Source organism: Mus caroli, chromosome 17, assembly GCF_900094665.2.
Source record: "Mus caroli chromosome 17, CAROLI_EIJ_v1.1, whole genome shotgun sequence".
NCBI lineage: Eukaryota > Metazoa > Chordata > Mammalia > Rodentia > Muridae > Mus > Mus caroli.
In genome coordinates, this window is record NC_034586.1 from 72,729,579 (window position 1) to 72,750,808 (window position 21,230).

The 21,230-nt window shown below is 36.9% G+C and overlaps 1 pseudogene; it reads left to right on the forward strand.

Annotated features, from left to right (window-relative positions):
- The first annotated feature begins 760 nt into the window (after positions 1-760).
- Positions 761-1,162, forward strand: LOC110312300 (annotated as a pseudogene).
- Positions 1,163-21,230: the final 20,068 nt, after the last annotated feature.

Sequence of the window (21,230 nt, forward strand, 5' to 3'; positions counted from 1 at the left end):
ACATGTATAAAATATACAATAATATAATCAATATTTTATGTATATATGTATGTGTGCAAATATAAATATATAGATATTGCATTGAATTCCCCTAAAGAGAAATGTTATTCCACCTTAAAAACACTTCCCGTGTCCATCTGCACCCAGAGGTGATCCTGTTACACAGTTCCTGTTGCTAATCCTGTGCTACAACTCTCCATACCCAAATACTGCTGGGGAGAGCTTCGCTCCCAGGAGTGCTGACATGCCTGTGAGCACTGGTAATGCTACCAATTCTGCTCAGAGGGACCCGCCCAGAGCCCTTGGACACAAGAACTGAAGAGAAGCATGGGAGAGTGCCCCTCCAGTTTCCATCTGAGCTAATTCTGTGCCATAGTGCCTGGAGCTGAATCTGTGCCACACTTCTCCATACCCAAGTTTCACCTGGAAAGATATGGTTTCCCAGAAGTACTGATACACACATAGGCTTGCAGGAGGGACAAGCCAATGTCAGAGACAGCAACACCAGCTAACACCATAGATAACCAGATGGCATGAAGCAGAGGCAAGAACATAAGCAACAGAAACCAAGTCTACTTGGCATCATCAGAACCCAAATCTCTCAATGCAGGGAGCCCTTGATACCCCAATGCACCAGAAAAGCCAGACTCTGATTTAAAATCACAACTCATGATAATGGCAGAAGTCTTTAAGAAGGACATAAAAAACATACCTTTAAAGAAATACAGGAGAACTCTCTAGCTCCAGCACCATAGCCACCATGAATGAGACAGTAACCATCCAGATCAGGAAGTTCATGGCAAACTGTCTGCTTCAAAGGAAACAGATGGTCATTGATGTCCTTCATCCTGGGAAGGCAACAGTACCAATGACAGAAATTCGGGAAAAACTGGCCAAAATGTACAAAACCACACCAGATGTCATCTTTGTATTTAGATCCAGAACCAAGTTCAGTGGAGGCAAGACAACTGGCTTTGGCATGATCTATGACTCTTTAGATTATGCAAAGAAGAATGAGGCTAAACACAGACTTCCAAGACATGGCCTTTATGAGAAGAAAAGGAGCTGATGAAAACAGCGAAAGGAACACAAGAACAGAATGAAGTGGGTCAGAGGTACTGCAAAGGCCAATGTTGGAGCTGGCAAAGAGCCAAAGTATTAGATCTGTGGTGACTTGATGCTCTGCTGTGATGTGCATATTTCTGAGAGGACAAATAAACAAACACTTCTCCAAGAAACAAAAAGAAGGAAAGGAAAGGAAGGGAAGGGAAGGGAAGGGAAGGGAAGGGAAGGGAAGGGAAGGGAAGGGAAGGGAAGGGAAGGGAAGGGAAGGGAAGAGAACGGAACGGAATGGAATGGAACGGAACAGAACGAAAGGAATAAATAAATACAGGAGAAGACAGATAAACAGGTAGAAGCCCTTAAAGAGGAAATGTGAAAACCCTTAGAGAATTATAGGAAAACAGAACAAAACAGGTAAAGGAATTGAAAAAAAATCCATTCAGGATAGAAAAATGGAGAGAGAATCAATAAAGAAATCACAAATCGATACAACCCTGGAGATGGAAAGTCTAGGAAAGAGATCAGGAGTCATAGATGCAAGCATCACCAAGAGAATACAAGAGATAGAAGAAAGAATCTCAGGTGCAGAAGATACCATAGAAAACATTGACACAACAAAGTAAATGCAAATACAAAAAGCTCCTAATCCAAAGCATCCAGGAAATCCAAGACAAAATAAGAAGAAAATTTATCTAACCTAAAGAAACAGATGCCCATCACTATTCAAGAAGCCTACAGAGCTCCAAACAGATTGAACCAGAAAAGAAATTCCTCCTGTCACATAATAGTCAAAACACCAAATTCAGAAAACAAAGAATGAATATTAAAAGCAGTGAAGGAAAAAGGTCAAGTAACATATGAAGGCAGACCTATCAGAATTACAAAAAAGTTCTCACCAGAGACTATGAAATCTAGAAGATCTTGATAATATCTCATACAGACCCTAAGTGAACCCAATTGCCAGCCCAGGCTACTATACCCAGCAAAACTCTCAGTTACCATAGAAGGAGAAACTAATATATTCTGTGACAGAAAATAATTTCCGCATATCCAGCCCTACAAAGGATAATAGATGGAAAATTCCAACATAAGGAGGGAAACTGCACCATAGAAAAAGCAAGAAAGTAATCTCTGGCAAGAAACCCAAAAGAAGATAGGCACAGAAACATAATTCAACCTCTAACAACAAAAATAAAAGAAAGCACCAATCACCATTCCTTAATATCTCTTAAAATCTATGGACATAATTCCCTAATAAAAAGATGTAGACTAACAGACTGGATATGTAAATGGGACCCAGAATTAGGCTGCATACAGGAAATGGACCTCAATATCAAAGACAAACATTTCTCAGAGTAAAAGTATGGAAAATTATTTTCCAAGCAAATGATCCCAAGAAACAAACTGAGTAGCCATTGTAATATCGAATAAAATAGTCTTTCAATCAAGAGTTATCTAAAATGTTAAGGAACACACTTCATACTCATCAAAAGAAAAATCTACCAAGAAAAACTCTCAATTCTGAACATCTATGCTCCAAATTCATGGGTACCCACATTTTTTTTTGTTTTTGTTTGTTTGTTTGTTTGTTTTGTTTTGTTTTGTTTTGTTTTTGTTTTTTGGGTTTTTTTGGTTTTTTTTGTTTGTTTGTTTGTTTTGGTTTTTTTTTTTTTTTTTTTGAGACAGGGTTTCTTTGTATAGCCCAGAGTGTTCTAGAACTCACTTTATTGACCAGGCTGGACTCAAACTAAAAAAATCCACCTGTCTCTGCCTCCCGAGTGCTGGGATTAAAGGTGTGTGCTACCATGCCTGGCTGGCACCCACATTCATAACAGAAACTTTATTAAAGCTCAAAGCACACATTGTACCTCACACAATAATATTGGGAGACTTCAATATGTCACTCTCATCATGGACATTTCATAGAAACAGAAACTCAACAGAGACACAGTGGAAACTAACAGAAGTTATGGACCAAATGGATTTAACTTATACTTACAGAGCATTTCACCCTAAAACAAAAGAATATAACTTCTTCTCAGCACCTCATGGTACCTTTTCAAAAAATGACCATATAATTGGTCACAAAACAGACCTCAAAAAATATAAGAATGTTGAAATAATCTCATACATCCTATCAGATTACAACAGAGTGAGACTGGTCTTCAATAACAACAAAAACAACTGAAAGCCCACTTACTGAAGGAAGCTGAACAAAGATCTAGTGATAACTTGGTCAAGAAAGAAATTAAACACATTTTAGAATTTAATAAAAAGAAGCCACAATATACCCAAAGTTATGGGACACAATGAAAGCAGTGCCAAAAGGAAACTCAGAGCTCTGGGTACCTCAAAAATGAAACCAGAGAGAACATACACGAGCAGCTTAACAGCAAGCCTGCTATCTCTAGAACAAAATGAAGCAAATACAACAAAGAGGAGTATATGGCAGGAAAGAATCAAACTCAGGGATGAAATCAACCCAGTAGAAACAAAAAGAGCTATACAAAACATTCACAAATCCAGGAGCTGGTTCTTTGAGAAAATAAAATGATAGATAAACCCTTTGCCAGACTATGCAGAGAGCACAGAGACAGTATTCAAATTACCAAAATCTGAAATGAAAAGGGAGATATAACAATGGAAACTGAGTAAATTCGAAAAAATCATCAGATCCAACTACAGAGGCCTATACTCAACAAAAATATAAAAATCTGGATGAAATGGACAATTTTCTAGACAGATACCAAATACAAAATTTAAATCAGGATCAGATAAACCATCTAAACAGTCCCATAACCACTAAAGAAATAGAAGCAGTCATTAAAAGTATTCCAATCAAAAAAGTCTAAGACTAGATGGGTTTAATGCAGAGTTCTATTAGACCTTCAAAGAAGACCTTGTACCAATACTCTTCAAATTATTCTACAAAATAGGAACAGAAAGAATACTATCCAATTTGTTCTATGAAACCACAGTTACACTGATACCAAAACCACACAAAGACCCAACAAAGAAAGAGAACTTCACACAAATTTCCCTTATGAATATCAATGCAAAAATACTCAATAAAATTCATGCAAACTGAATCCAAGAACACATCAAAACGATCATCTGTCATGTTCAAGTAGACTTCATCCCAGGGATAGTTCAATATAAGGAAATCCACCAAAGTAATCCACTACATAAACAAACTCAAAGAAAAAATCACATGATCATTTTATTAGATGCTGAAAAAGCATTTGACAATATTCAACATACATTTATATTAAAAGTCTTAAAAAGATCAGGAATTCAAGGCCCATAACTAAACATAATAAAAGCAATATATAGCAAACCAGTAGTCAACATCAAACTAAATGGAGAGAAACTTGAAGCAATCCCACTAAAATCAGGGACGATACATGGATGCCCACTCTCTCCTTATCTATTCAATATAGTACTTTACGTTCTAGCTAGAGTAATTATACAACAAACAGGTCAAAGGATACAAATTGGAAAGGAAGAAGTCAAAATATCACTACTTGCAGATGATGTGATAGTATTTTTAAGTGACCCCAAAAATTCTACCAGAGAACTCCTAAACCTGATAAATAACTTCACCAATGTGGCTCTATACAAAATCAACACAAATAAATCAGTTCCCTTCTTATACTCCAAGTATAAGCAGGCTAAGAAAGAAATTAGGGAAACAGCACCCTTCACAACAATCATAAACAGTTTAATTTTAATGTGACTCTAACCAAACAAATAAAAGATCAGTATGACAAGAGCATCAAGTCTCTAAGAAAGAAATCAAATAATATCTCAGGAGATGGACACATCTCCAGTGTTGATTGGCAGGATTAATGTAATAAAAATGGCCATCTTGCGTAAATCAATCTACAGATTCAATGCACTCTCCATCAAAATCACAACTCAATTCTTCATATAGTTAGAAAGAGCAATTCTCAAATTTTCTTGGAATATCAGAAAAAAAAATACAGGGAAAACTCGTCTCAACCATAAAAGAACTTCTGGGGGAATCATCATTTGTGACTTCAAGCTGTACTACAGAGCAATAGTTATAAAAACTTCATTGTATTAGTACAATGACAGGCAGATCAGTGGAATAGAGTTGAAGTCTCAAAAATGAACCCACACTCCTATGGACACTTTATCTTTTACATAGAATCTAAAACCATCTAGTAGAAAAAAAAAAACAACATGTTCAACAAATGGTGCTGCTTCAATCGGCAGTCAACATGAAGGAGAATGCAAACTGAACCATTCTTATCTTCTTGTACAAAGATCAAGACCAAGTAGAACAAGAATCTCCACATAAAACCAGATACACTGAATCTAATAGCAAAGAAAGTGGAGGAAATCCTTGAAAACATGGGTAAAAGGGAAAAGTTCCTGAACAGAATAATGGCCTATGCTCTAAGATCAAGTATCCACAAATGCGACCTCATAAAATTGCAAAGCTTCTGTAAGGCAAAGGACACTGTCAATAGGAAAAAATGGCAACCAACAGATTGAGAAAAGATCTTTACCAATTCTACATCTGATAGAGGGCCAATATCTAATATTTACAAGGAACTCAAGATGTTAGACTCCAGAGGACCAAATAACCTTATTAAATAATGAAAAACAGAGCTAAACAAATAATTCTGAATGGAAGAAACTTGAATGGCCGAGAAGCAGCTAGAGAAATGTTCAACATCCTTAGTTCTTAGTCATCAGGGAAATACAAATCAAAATGACACTGAGATTCCATCTCACACCAGTCAGAATGAATAAGATAAAAAACTCAGGTGACAGCAGATGCTGTGCAGGATGTGGAGAAAGAGGAACACTCCTCCATTGCTAGTGGGAATGAAAACTGGTACAGCCACTCTGGAAATCAGTCTGGCAGTTCCCCAGAAAATTTGACATAATACTACCTGAGGATCCAGTTATACTACTCGTGGGCATATACCCAGAAGATGCTCCAACTTCTAATAAGGACATGTGCTCCACTGTGTTCATAGCAACCATATTCATAATAGCCAAAAGCTTGAAAGAACCCAGATGTCCCTCAACAGATGAATGGATACAGAAAATGTGATACATTTACACAATGGAATACTACTCAGCTATTAAAAACAATGACTTCATGAAATTTGTAGGCAAATGAAAGGAATTTGAAAATATCCTCCTGAGTGAGGTAACTCAGTCATGAAAGAACACACATGATATGCACTCACTGATACGTGACTATTAGTCCAAAAGTTCAGAATACTCAAGATATAATTCACAGACCATATGAAGCTCAAGAAGAGGGTAGACCACAATTGTGGATGTTTCAGTGTTTCTTAGAAGGGGGAACAATATACTCATAGGAGGAAATATGGAAGCAAAGTGTGGAGCAAAGACTGAAGGAAAGGCCATCCAGAGACTGCTCCACCTGGGATCCATCCTATATACAGTTGCCAAATGGGGAAGCTCTTGCAGATGCAGCAAAGTGCTTGCTTATGGGAGCCTGATATGGCTGCTCTGCCAGAGCCTGGCAAATACATGGTAGATGCTTGCAGCCAACTATTGGTCTGGGGGAGGGGGTCCCGATGGAGGAGTTGGAGAAGGGGCTGAAGGATCTGAGGGTGCTTGCATCTCCATGGGTGGAGCAACAGTGTCAACAAGCCACCCCCCCCAAAGAGCTCCAGGGGACTGGACCACTATCCAAATAGTACACATGGAGGGACCCATGGCTCCAGCCACATATGTGGCAGAGGATGGCCTTTTTGGACCTCAGTAGGAGGAATGGTCCTTGGGCCTGAGGTGGTTCGATACCCCAGTGTAGGGGAATGCCAGGGCTGGAAGTCAGCAGTGGGTGCATGGTTGGAAGAGCACCCTTATAGAGGCAGTGGGGAGGGAGGATCAGATAGGGGGTTTCCAGGGGGGAGACCAGGAAAAGGGGTAACAAAAATGAAGAAAATATCCAATAGAAGAGGGGAAAAGTGAGAAACACAGTCCTATAGTCAAGGCCAAAATAAAAATACTTAGCAACTAGCATAATTATGACTAGTATTGCAAACCACTCAACACTAATAAAAGAATTATCATACCTTCCAAATGACATCTACATTTATACCCCCCTAGGCCCTTAGGTTTGAATACTTACTTGATCCTCAGTTGGTTGAACTGTTTGAGAAGATTAGGAGATATGGTCTTGCTCAAGAAGGTGTGTCCCTGGAGATAATAAGCCTTACAGTTTCTAAAGCGAATACTGTTTCCAGTTATCTCTCTTTGCCTCCTATATGTAGATAATGATACAAGCACTGCACTATTGTTCCAACACAATGTCTGCCTGCCTATTTTGATTCTTGGCACCATGATGGTCATTGACAAGTGGTGAAGTGTTTCTTTATCAAATGCCTGGACAATGCCATCTCTTCAGAGAAATAGAGAAATAATTAAGACAGTATTTCACATCACAGAGTGGGATGTTACTGTAGCAGGCCTGACCATGCTGCATTTCTGAAACAATGTGGATGATGTTGAGACTAGGAAGTGATTAAATGCTTTATATGGGACTTAAGGAACCATCCTAACAGAAGTGTTCTAGACAATAGTAATGTAAGCAATGTGGACTATCATGTCCCAGCTCAAGGGGTTTCAAAGAGAGATTGTATTAGCAAGTAGCCTATGGATCGTTCTTTTGATATTTTGATAAGGAATGTGGCTACATTGTTTTTTCATCCTAACAATCTACGGCTTAATTTAAGAGTGTTAATTTCTTGCTTGGCAGAGGATATTTCACAACAGCATAATATTGATTCTGTTGAGTGGTTCTTTTGAAGGTCTACAGTGAAAAAGCAAGTATGGCAAAAGAAATCAATTTGGACATCGTGAGGAGAAAAACACCACCAAGTAATTTAACGTTAGAGATATGTTGTTGTGCACAGAGAGACAGGAGATGCCTGATGCAAAAGGGAATCAAAGGAGTGGTAAGTACCCACAGGGAAAGAGCTCCTGCAGCCAGCCCATCCAGCAATCTGTGGAACAAAAAGCCTTAAGGAATTTCACCTATAAAACTAACTACAAAGAGTATCTTATGTAAACACAATTTCAGAAAGGATCAGATTCCATCCCAAACAAACAGTGAAAGTTGGCTACATCAGTCAGGTAGCTAACTCTATAGAGTTATGAAGGATACTGGTGTAGAGACACTGTAGGATCTTCATCACTGCTTAAAGAAAGTTACCACAGTCAGGCTGTGGCTGAGAATCTTCCTCACTGAAGCCGAAACCATTTTGTGAAGCTTTGAAAGTGAAACCTGGGTTGTCCTGGACACTGTAAGATGTTAGAGATGCCAGAGCTGTGGGAAGCCTGCCATGCCTACCACAGATATTGGTATCTGGAAATGAGACCATCCCAAGAAGGAGAAGTGTGGTTTAGTCAACAAAACTGGAAGAGAAATGCCATCTAGACCTTTGGCATCAAACAGAACTGCAGGATTTATAGCTTAACCTTCAGTGACTTGGTCTTGCTTTGTTACAATATTTCATCTCTTTCTCTTCTTTCTACTGCTCTTCTCATTCTGCCTGTAGACAATTGTCAGTAGTAATGTAAGCTAGCCTACAATTCATTATTATTATTATTTTCAAAATTGATAAAAACAAACGTTTGGTCAAGTGATTAATGGAATTTCAACAATGACTTTGAAGTAATTACCTATAAAAAATTTTAATATCTAATGTAGATGATCCTCCCAAATGTTTATTAGGTTAGTTGCTGTGATTGTTTGTATGTGCTTGGCCCAGGGAATGGCCCTATTAGGAGGTATGGCCTTTTAGAGTAAGTGTGTCACTGTAGACATGGGCCTAAGACCCTCACCCTAGCTGTCTGGAAGTCAATCTACCTCTAGCAGCATTCATATGAAGATCTAGAACTCTCTGATTCTCTTGCACCATGTTTCCCTTGGTGCTATCATCTATCATGTCCTTACCTTGACACTGAACTGAACTTCTGAACCTGTAAAGGCAGCCCCAATTAAATGTTGTCTTTTATAAGGCTTGCATTAGTCATGGTGTCTGTTCATCTCAGTATAACCATAACTAAGACAATTGCTAATGAATACAAAAGTAACATGGATTTGAAAGGGAAGTCTATATTGTAGTTCCAGTGCAGAGATTTGAAATCTGTATGTCTTTATGATCCACTGACCACAATATCCTTGGACCTAGTAGCTCATATGAACAATAGATGCCTTCCATGGCTTAGGCAAAGATTATTGAAAATAAATTATTAAATCAGTAAAAATTCAGTTATTCATTACTCATTGTATTTTGTTCATGTCAGGTAACATTAACAAAAGAAAAACATCAAGCTATAAAATTACACAGAAGTGGATGATCACAGTCAGCTATTGGATGGATCACACGGCCCCCAATGGAGGAGCTAGAGAAATTACCCAAGGAGCTAAAGGGAACTGCAACCCTATAGGTGGAACAACAATATGAACTAACCAGTACCCCGGAGCTCTTGTCTCTAGCTGCATATGGTTCAAAAGATGGCCTAGTCGGCCATCAATGGAAAGAGAGGCCCATTGGACTTGCAAACTTTATATGCCCCAGTACAGGGGAACCCCAGGGCCAAAAAGGGGGAGTGGGTGGGTAGGGGATTGGGAGGGTGGGTATGGGGGACTTTTGGGATAGCATTGAAAATGTAAACGAGGAAAATACCTAATAAAAAATAAATTATATAAAAAAATTACAGATATAAATATGCACAGTCCTTCAAGCAGCTTTTTGTCCTTGTTTGCCATGAGATTCTTGCAGCTCTACTTGAGTATTTTGAATCTTAAGCTCTGTCCTTGCCATCCTTAGAGCACTGCTTTCCTCCCAAAAAGTTGATTTTTATTATGACACAGATGTAAATGAGCTGTTGTAAAGCCTGTCCTATATTCCTGGCAACCTGTGAGGTTCAGGCTGTTTGAGTGTTTTAAAGCACATCTTTCTTATCATAAATTCCTTGAAACATAATATGACTGTGATTCCTGGGCTAGCTGGTGAACCAAGAAATTGAATCACTTGTCTGAATGGTACTGAGGTGGTGCCTACTTCAAATAGCTACTATAAAACCTAATTCAACTCTTCTTGCAAGAAAGGGACTGTCAATAGTAGAGAACTACTGAATATATAATGTATCTAAATATGGAATATTTCAAGTGAGAATTGAAGTTTTGCCTTGTTCAAATGACTGAGTCAGTTCTTGCTAGTGAAAAACTTGTATATTCCAAGTGTGAATACAGATGCTGATGGAGGCACTATTAGAGAAATAAGAAAATTCACAAAATGTGGAAACTCTGTCTCTTGTTTGAGAGTAAAGCAATATAATGGGAGAAAGTAGGACCTTATCAATTAAACTCAAGATCCCACTGAAGGAAATAAGTCTTTTAGCTTTAATTTAATGCTTGGGTGAATGAAGCAGGGGCCAGGTAAGACAGAGGAATGGGGTTCTGAATCTGTCCTCTCCATGAGCTGTAAGGTTGGTTAGATAGATAAATCCAAGTTCTCCAGGACAGTTATTGGGCTTCCTTGAAAACTGAACTGTTGTCACTTGGGATTTATTTGATATGCCCAAATTTTTCAAGTATCATTTAATTAAGTATAATTTCCAATTTTGCATATATATACATACATATATTTATGATAAAAACTTTAAAAATAATCACTGTAGAGAAATATTTACCAATATCATGTTAACATTTACCAAGTTGAATCTGAAATCAACTTTAGTGAATAAAACCAGAACCACGATAGTAAAGGATTTTCTACAAAAAGTATGTGAGAAAATACAAATTGACATATTTGTGTTTAGAGATTCAGTAGCCAAAGCATTATGGAAACTCTTATTCAGATGGATTGTGCTATAGTGGCTACAGTGGCAATGAACAAAACAAGCCACTCTTTCTATAGTGTGAAGACCTTTGTGAATATGTTGAAGAATGGTGTAACTATAGCAGATCTATATCTACATTTGTGAAGAACCTTGATGTCCACAGTGACTGCACAGCTTACACTTCTACCATCCATGGATATGTGTTCCCCTTTTCCATATACACACCAGCAATTTTTGTCATTATTTTTGTCTGTCCAAGACATAAGTGGAGAGGTATTGAGGAAGACATCTCAGACTGTCTTCTTTTCTATAAACATACTAACACAGCAATGCCTCAATATAGATATTCCCACACACAAACACAGGTACTTATACAAAGAGTTACACAGACACACACACACACACACAGACACATGCACACACACTCATACACAAGCACATAAACACAACACACATACCCACATACACACACATGCACACATGCCACTCATTCCACTGACAGAAACACACAGACACACAGATACACACAAAGACAAATGCACACACACATACCACACCACACACAACACACACATACATACATACATGCATACATATACATACACACATGCATACATATCACTCATACCACTGACAGAAACACACACACACACACACATTTAAAGAAATACTTGAAATTTGTGTTTCACAATCCTGGTGTCTGAGAAATCTAAAACAAGGTTGCAAGTATACACTGTTTTGGGAAAGTGCTAATTTTCATGTTCATCAATGGCCATTTTTATCTGTATTTTCACATAATAGAAAGAACACACTGTTTCTGGAATCCTGTTTCATTGTTGCACTAGCCCCAGTCATGGATCTGTACTCACAATGCAAATGGTTTCAAAGGTCTATTTCTGAATTCTGCACACAAGAGATTATAGTGATCATATTAATTTTGAAAGGACATGTATGCTTTGTGTCTAGCACAAAGCAAGGATTCAGAACAAAGATATCTGAGCATGAATTCTGCTAAAAATACAAGGAATAGATGATCCATCCATGTTGACACCACAGCAACAGAGCTGAGTTGGCACTAAGTGTGGTTGAGCCTTTCCAGAGGCAGCTGAGATTTTAGCCGAGAGGATTTCCAAGAGCACAGCCAGCTCGAGCTCTGTATTATAGGATGGTAAGGAAGACAAGAATACAAAGTGAAACAAAGTCTGGAATAATGTCTAGTGTGCCCTTGTGTCACCTTTTATTCTAATCACTTGACCACCTGCCCAGTAGATATTCATTTTTAATACTTATGCAGGCTATAAATTAACATAATCTGTAAAACATCCACAGCATTAAAAATTACCAGAATGGAAAACCTACAGAATAATAATTCATGGAAAAATAACCATTATGAAAGGGAATCTGGATTCAAGTTATTTTTCTAAACTCTATAGTCTGTTTCTTTCCCAGAAGCATATTCCTGCTCATAAACTATTAAACATTCTGAAAAATTGCATAGTGAAAAAATTTTACCCTGACATTAATAAAATCATAATCAATTTTGTGTAGAAAGATGAGGTGAATAGACTCAGGAAAACAGATATACTTGCTCTCATTTCTAGTTTTTAGTGTTCAATCTTCAATATGAGCACTTTATATGGAACATTTATATAAAGGTGAGAAAAATTAGAGGTGCTGTGGTAGGGGAGAATGGTTCAAGAGACAGGAGATAGAACAAAAGCAGTGGCATAAAGATTGTAAAGTGGCAGGGGTGCTAGAGAGATGGCTCAGAGGTGAAGAGGACTGACTGCTCTTTCAGAGGTCCTAAGTTCAATTCCCAGCAACCATATTGTAACTCAGAACCATCTATAATGGGATCTGATACCCTATTCTGGTGTATTTGAAGAGAGCGACAGTGTACACATAAACCTAAAACAAATAAATAAACCTTTAAAAAGAGTGTATAGGGTCATTCCAGTACAAGAACTTTTAAGTCATATATGTGATTGGAAAACATTGTATAGGGGAAAATATGGGTAAGCATAATTAAAATAAAAACATTTCAAAAAGTTTTATAATAACCATCTATTGACAACACTTCCTAAAATATATCCATGCATACATTAAAAGAGTTAAAATAGTGTTAACTGTAATGGGGACACCATGCTCCTATTAGATGGTAAAGGACAAAAATCCAGTTCCAGGAATGAATTACCTCTTATAAAATGGCTATTCAGTTGAATCCATTTTAACCTGTAAACACTGCAGGTTATTGCCAATGTTCTTGACCCCTCCAGAAGTTGGTATTAGGACAATATTCCAGAAAACGGCACCTACTTGAATCATGGAGCATGGAGAATCCAAGCTGAAACTGACTGGGGAGCTCCATTTTAATATATTAGGTTTCATTGTCTTTGAAGGTGCTTTGTGTACTACCAGATTAAAAAATATATATTAATCTAACAAAGTATAATAATGGCCAGCCTGACAAGATATGTCCCAAAGAATGATGGTGTCATGAATTCCATGGTAGTACCCACATACTTTATTAACACTTTTAAGTTCAGCTCCACAAGATGGAACCCATATCAGAGCCAAGAACCTATGGCTAAACTAGTCATAAGCCCTAGGTTAGAAGCTACTATGATTCTATTAAGTAGGCTGGCATTAAAGTAATGCCTATGGTTTATCAGTGTACCCATAGATTAATATATTCCTTAATCCTCACTATAGAAGCCTTTTAATTTTTGCAGTGGATAGTGTTTAATACAATGGCTCAGAACTAAGAATAAAAGGAGAAACTTTCACCTCTAAATGAGACATCTAGATCACTACTACCATCATTCCTCATTTCAAAAGAGGGGTTTTTAAGAATTTAAAGTCAGAGGAAAAAAACGGGCAGTTACCCATAGAAATGCAGAAAAATTGACAGTATCCACAAGCTAAACAAAATCCTAGTACACATAGGACAGACAGGCATGAAGCTCAACCCTTGGCTGGAGAATTATGGGTTATTAATAGTTGCAGGGAGACAGTCAGTTTTCTTTAAGGGTAGGGCCACTGGTAGATAGACCTTGCTCAAGTTGATGCTCATACATTTAACAGTGTAAGGAGGTAAACACTAATTTGACCCTATGGGCTTGAAAGGGGGCAGAAATTTTCATGATCGGGAGTAAGGGTGGATTCAAGGGGGCTAGTGAGAAGGAGAAAATGTTATCAAAATATACAGCATGAACTTCTCAAAAACTCAATAAAGTATTTACTATAACCATCTACTTTTTTTAAAAGTCATATAATTTTTATAAAACAAAAATGGATCATAAAGTAAATAACATACTTGACTTTGAAACCATTTACTTTGATATTGTAACCCATTCATTGTAAAGTATATCTTAAATATTTTGTGAAAAACTTTTAATACTTTTGTTATGTTGATTTTATATGTTAAACTGAAATTAGTAAAAATATTAATGCAATTGCTTCATAGGGGGCTGATCCTCAGCCCTCTATGCGCCTTCCCTGCCAGAGAAGAGCTTGCCTCCAGGAAGTGTCTGACCCTGGGATTCAGATAAGGTCACCATTTTCTCTCCGGTGACTCTCTAAGGTGAGTTCACTCAGGAGTGCACAGGCCACAGAAGAGCCAGAGCAGCTGGGAAGGATTCTACCAGCCTAGATCTGCACCCAGGAGGTGGGGCTGTTCTGCAGCCTTCTGTGCACTGATCTTGCCAGGAGAGAGCTGGTCTCCCAGGAGTGCTGACACAGGCTTATAGACTCACAGGGGGACAAGCTCCATCCAGAGACCCCAAGAACATCTAACATCAGAGATTACCAGATAGAGAAAGGCAAACGCAAGAATCTTACCAACAGAAACCAAGACTACATGGCATCAACAGAACCCAGTACTCCCACCACAGTGAGTCCTGGATAACCCAACACACTGGAAAAGCAAGATACTAATGGAAAATCAAAACTCATGATGCTGATAGAGGATTTTAAGAAGGATATTAATAACTCCCTTAAAGCAACACAGGAGAACAGAGCTAAACAGGTAGAAGCCCTTAAAGAGGAAACACAAAAATCCCTTAAAGAATTACAGGAAAACAAAACCAAACACGTGATGGAATTGATCAAAACCATCCAGGATCTAAAAGTGGAAGTATAAACAATAAAGAAATCACAAAGGGAAACAACTCTGGAGATAGAAATCCTAGGACAGAAATCAGGAGCCATAGATGCAAGCATCAGCAACAGAATACAAAAGATGGAAGAGAGAATCTCAGGTGGAGAAGATTCCATAGAAAACATGGACACAACAATGAAAGAAAATGCAAAATGCCAAAAGATCCTAACTCAAAACATCCAGGAAATTCAGGACACAATGAGAAGACCAAACCTAAGGATAATAGGTATAGATGAGAATGAAGATTTTCAGCTTAAAGGACCAGTAAATATCTTCAACATAATTATACGCCTTACTACATTTTATTTATTAATTAGCTAACTAATTAATTTCTGCTCATTTGAGAATGTGTGAAGATGTACATTCAGGGCATAATTTTGGTAGTCAAATGACAACTTGTAGGAGGAGTTGGTCTTACCCTCTACTGTGAAAGTCCTTGGGATCAAATTAAGGTTTTCAGTCCTGAGAGTAAGTGTTGTCCCTACCTAGCTATCTTTACAGTCCCTATCAACTACTAACAATTTAAATATAACTTAAAATATCCAACATTATGCTTCAAATCATAAAATAACACAGTTTCAGGAAGAAAATACTTTGTATGAATTAATCAAGTTGATTCCTTTAAGTGTGGAGATTTGTTGTTAGATATAAATAGAGTCATCTGTAGTTATATACTCACCTCATGCTTGAAATGAAATATTAGGGACTGATTCATGCTAAAGACTACAAGTCAAGTTCAGTTGTTCAGAGCGCTTAATGCTCTTGTATGCATATCAGGCGGCTCAGCAACTGTAACTGCAGCTACAATGAATCCAATGCCATCTTCTGATCTCTGAGAGCATTACACCCATGGAGTAACCATGCATGCACCACATATATGCATGAACAAATAACTTTGATCCTATTTTAAATGGCTTACAGAATGGCATTTATTCCACTTAAGAACAGAAAGAAGTCTTTAACCATTTCAAAAATAAACTACGTGATGAACTCATTTTTTACATATCAAAATATTGTCCCAAATTACAAATATGTTGATATCATTTGGTCTATGTAATTCTCAAACTTTCTACAATTTCTCATTTTTCCTCCATGAAGTGAGAAGCCATAATATCTGCATACAGAATGTTTCTATGGTACTTTTTAATGTTTAAAATGCAGTAAGAAATTTAATTTTGCTTAGTATATGCATATCATAATATAGATCTGGTCATCTGTATTTATAGGCTCTTTATAAGTAAAAGTACTGATTTAGTCTAATAGCTCTATATATCTTGGGTGAATATCCATGCAGTTATTTATAACTGTAGGAAGTTAAAATGCCTATAAGACATATATCCCTGACACACGTGAAAATTCTTGTTCTGGATTACATATGCTCATATTTCATTATTGTACACAATGTTAAAAGTCAAAATTTGGTATTGATGCATTTTGACTGCTCTTGCTAACAGAAAATTCCCTGGACATTTCTCTCCCTTAAGGCTAAGGAAGGTGAATCTCATTGGCATTCAAAAATAACACAATCTCTAAGATTTTATATTACTTTCACTCTCACAGACCTTGGCTGGTTAGCCATGAAATTGTGCTTGCTTTATGACTGCTTAATTCCAACTTATAATGAAAAGTGATTATAAGACAGCCAAAGGCTGATACAGTAAGTACCTCTCAGGCCTGACTACTCTATAGAATTTATATAAAATTAGTTATAGCACACACCAGGGAAGCTCTCTTCTTTTTCAAGTCTGGATGACAGCTGTTTTTACAAATTCTATTTGAATTTTGCATCCACTCTGATTAGTAGTTTAGGCAATTGCATTTGGTATTGAATTAGTCTTAAAGATAAAATCTCAGGGTTTTATGAGTTTGCTTGATTAAAGTGGAATCTGTAGTTAAAATAAAAATGCTTAAAAATAAAGCAAACATCTACAACTCATTTTATTTTGGATGTTTAATTTTAGTAATAAGAAGTTCTATGAGTCAGGTAGACTGAGAGGAAACATCAGAAATCTAACACCAAAAAAAATAAGCATTTAATTCATCCAAAAACATTTCTTTGGATTCCTATATGGTAAAAGGCTATCTGGAGCTTTGAGTTAATTACTTTCATACTTGACTATGTTTTTTTTTTTATTTATCTCATCATTATCTTCAGCAAAAGTTTAAAAGTCATTAGTTTCAGGGTTAAATTTCCCTCTGTACATACTTATGCTCTTGACACTTTCCCTTGCCTGCTTCCTATTCGGTTGCTTATTTTCTTCTTAATTAATTAATTTACTTATTTTTATTAGATATTTTCTTTATTTACATTTCAAATCTTATCCCCTTTCCTAGTTTACCCTTGAAAACCACCTATACCCTCCCACACACACCCCTGCTCCCCAACCCACCCACTCCTGCTTCCTGGCCCTGGCATTCCCCTATACTGGGGAATAGAACCTTCACAGGACTAAGGACCTCTCCTCCCATTGATGACCAACTAGGCCCTTCTCTGCTACATATGCAGCTAGAGACATGAGTTCCACCATGTGTTTTCTTTGATTGGTGATTTAGTCCCAGGGAGCTCTAAGGGTACTGGTTAGTTCAACCCAGTCACAAAAGAACACACATGATATGCACTCACTGCTAAGTGGATATTAGCCCAGAAGCTTGGAATAACCATGATACAATATGCAAAACACATGAAACTCAAGAAGAAGGAAGAAAAAAGTGTGGATACTTCAATCCTTCTTAGAAGGGGGGACAAAATATCAATGGAAAGAGTTACAGAGACAAAGTTCATAAGAAAGAATGAAGGAATTACCATCCAGAGACTGCCCCACCTGGGGATCCATCCCATAAACAACCACCCAAACCAGACACTATTGTGGATGCCAACAAGAGCTTGCTGACAGGAGTCTGATATAGCTGTCTCCTGACAGGCTTTGCCAGTGCCTGATAAATACAGAAGTGGATGATCACAGTCATCCATTGAGCTGAGCACAGGGTCCCCAATGAAGGGGCTAGATAAAGGACCCAAGGAGCTGAAAGAATTTGTAGCCCCATATGTTGCTTATTTCCTAATCTTGTGGGTTTTTTATTTAGGATTTCTAATTCTTACTAAATATCCCTTCAACTTTGGAGAAAGAGTACATCAGTTAAGCTTCCAGGTCACTTGGGAAAATAATGACTGAACTACTTAAGGCAGCAAAGAAATTATTGTTGTGCCCCATATTTCTGCATCTACATAAGCAAGATATATTGATAGTAAGATGTGGTAAGTTTAAGTTATTCATCCCTGGTGGCCAGGATGTGGAAAGGGACGAGTAAAGAGAGAGGAGGTAATCTGTAACAGGCTTCCTCCTCCTTTTATTTAGTCTACACACCTAATTCGTTGCATACTACCATTAATGCAGAATAGCTCTTCTCCATTAGCTAATATCCTCTATAAGAACCCTCACACACAAGTACAGAAATATGAATTGCTTATTTAGACAACTTCCAGTACAATCAAACTGACAATCAAGATTTGGGAGGTGTCACTGTGTATAGAGGGTGTGGGTGACACAATACAACAGTAAATCCTCCAACCCCATACAATTGAACCAATAGTAAATAAGTTTCAGCACCCTAAGTACTGAATGATATCCCAGAAAGTTGGAAAACAAATAAAAATATTAAAATATAGAGAGTATATCCAATTTTATTTGATCACAGTTTTTGAGTTAAAATCCAATTATAAAACAGGACATTTGGGCTGGAAATGTAGTTCAGTAGTAGTGTTCATGTCCATCATGCACTAGAACATGGCTCTATCTGCAACACATTTCTAAGCTCAGTATTATTATTATTGTTGCTGTTGCCATGACGGCTCACTATTCAGCCTCCTATTTTTAACTTCACACTTTAGACAGTACTTTCCTAACCACATTGCTTGGTAGACTCTTTACATTTTGTTTCAGTTAATCTTCAAATTGGTAGTTTCTCTCAAAAAATGATTTTACAGTATATTTCGAAGCCTGCTGCTCTCGAAAATTATAGTGGCCAATGTCATAGGAAGAGTAAAACAAAAGAATGGGCATTTATGTGAAAATAAATAATAAACTATGTGCAAATTTACAAGCCATACGAAAATTACAAGGGTCATCAATTCTTGTGTTTCAAAGCATAAAATGAAAACCAGCTAGAGTTAGGGGGAAATTTCCCCTGTAGTATAATATTGAACATTTGGACAGGTGCTTTATGAAAAGTATTTTTTTCTAGCGTTCCACTGAAGCATTTAGTGTAGGTCTTTATAAAAAGGCACTCTAATGGACCATTGATCTTTTCAGCTAATGCAATTTGTAGATTCTTGCTTTTACAGAAGTAATCAATAAGAATCTTAAGCCTACATTGAAAAAATAAAACCATAGTACTGATTTACTAGAGGAACTATTTAGAAAACAGATAGGCTATAATGAATAAGAAATGATTTTATAGTCACAAGAAGAGCAATAACGGAATCATCATGTTGTGTATAAAGTGTACTTAGAGTGAGAGCACGGGAAAGAGCGATACGTCTGTAGTATCATCATTCAGAAGAGAAATGAAGGTACTAAGAGATTCAAAAAAAAAAAAAAAAACACCTATCAAGACTCCAGCATCTCTAACATAACATTTTTCTTTTTCCATGGGAAAATCAAAGATATTATAATCCAAACTCAAAATATGAATGGAGGAATGACAGGAGAATTTATCAGGAAGGAACAGGGAAGAAATCAATATAGTAGAGGAAAGGAGGAGATTATAATTTTAATTGATCTAACTATTTATTCATCTATGTATATAATACATATAATTATATGTAAATAATTAGTGATTTAATATTCACTATATTTTGTGTTTATTTTTGCTTCAATGTAAAATGAAACACAGGACTTTGCTTCAAAATACACAGTGTCATAATTGTCAGATCCATGGGATATTAAATTACTCCTGTCAGCTGATCGGGGATGTCAGTGTGTTACAGCCCCATAAGAGAATTAGCCATTTCCCAGAATGGGGATGAGCATCTATATTACTTAGAACCTAGGTTATCCAACTTTGAAAGAATTATCTATAAAGTCTTGACAGATTTCATGTGTTCTTTAAATTACCTCATAACATTTGTACATGTAGAATTGGCAATAAATGTAGGAATGGCTTCTTTCAACCTAGCCTCTTTTCTCCAAGCTAGATTATATTTGTGATTAAGTCACCCTTACAAACATCTTTCATAGAAATCAAGCAGAATCTGTCCCACAAGTGACAGAATCACTACCCAGACATAGATTGGCTCCTGTTCCTTATGCTTTCTCTCAACTGACAACTAGGGGTTGTTTTTCTGTATACTAAGGAAACATTTCCCAGATCTGCCTGACAAGTGGGGCAATATCTCTCCTTTCAGTTTAGCCTTTATTCTCTGCCTTTTGTAAATTTTTAGCAACTCACCCATTTCTCCACTAGAGCATGCCTCTCGATAATGTTTGGTGATTTCATATTTTTGAATAACCAATAGCTTGCCTGTATCTTGACATTCATATTAAGCTTTCCATCTCCATTAATAAACTCATAGACTTAGTTCCTAATAGTTGATGTTTTACTTTTTCTAATGTAATAGCATTAGATTTTAGACTCAAAGATTTGTGGATTTTTTATTACTATTATTTTCTCATAGAAGATCTATTATTTAAATTAAAGAAATCAAGTTATTAAAAAAGTTAAGCAATATTTTTTAGGAAGAGTTAGTTCATTACACTTTGCATTAAATTGTTTCTAAATTAAATTTTCTAAATAACTTTGCATGAGTAAATGAAATATAATAAAAGATGGCTCATTGAAGAAAATGCCAATACATAATGAAGCATTGAGTGTGCTTCTCTTCAACTCATGTAAAGTTGGATAGAGTAATATGGGTTTGTAATGATTCCCTGAACATAATTCCCTGGACACTTTCAGGTAAGAAGGATCATATACTTAGTAGTCAACAAGACTTGAGTGATGAGCAAGGAATCAACAACAAGAAAGTTTGTCTTAAGAAGAACAATGCTTTGATTTAAAGGAGTACTACTCAGCTATTAAAAAGAATGAATTTATGAAATTCTTGGCAAATGGATGGACCTGGAGGGCATCATCCTGAGTGAGGTAA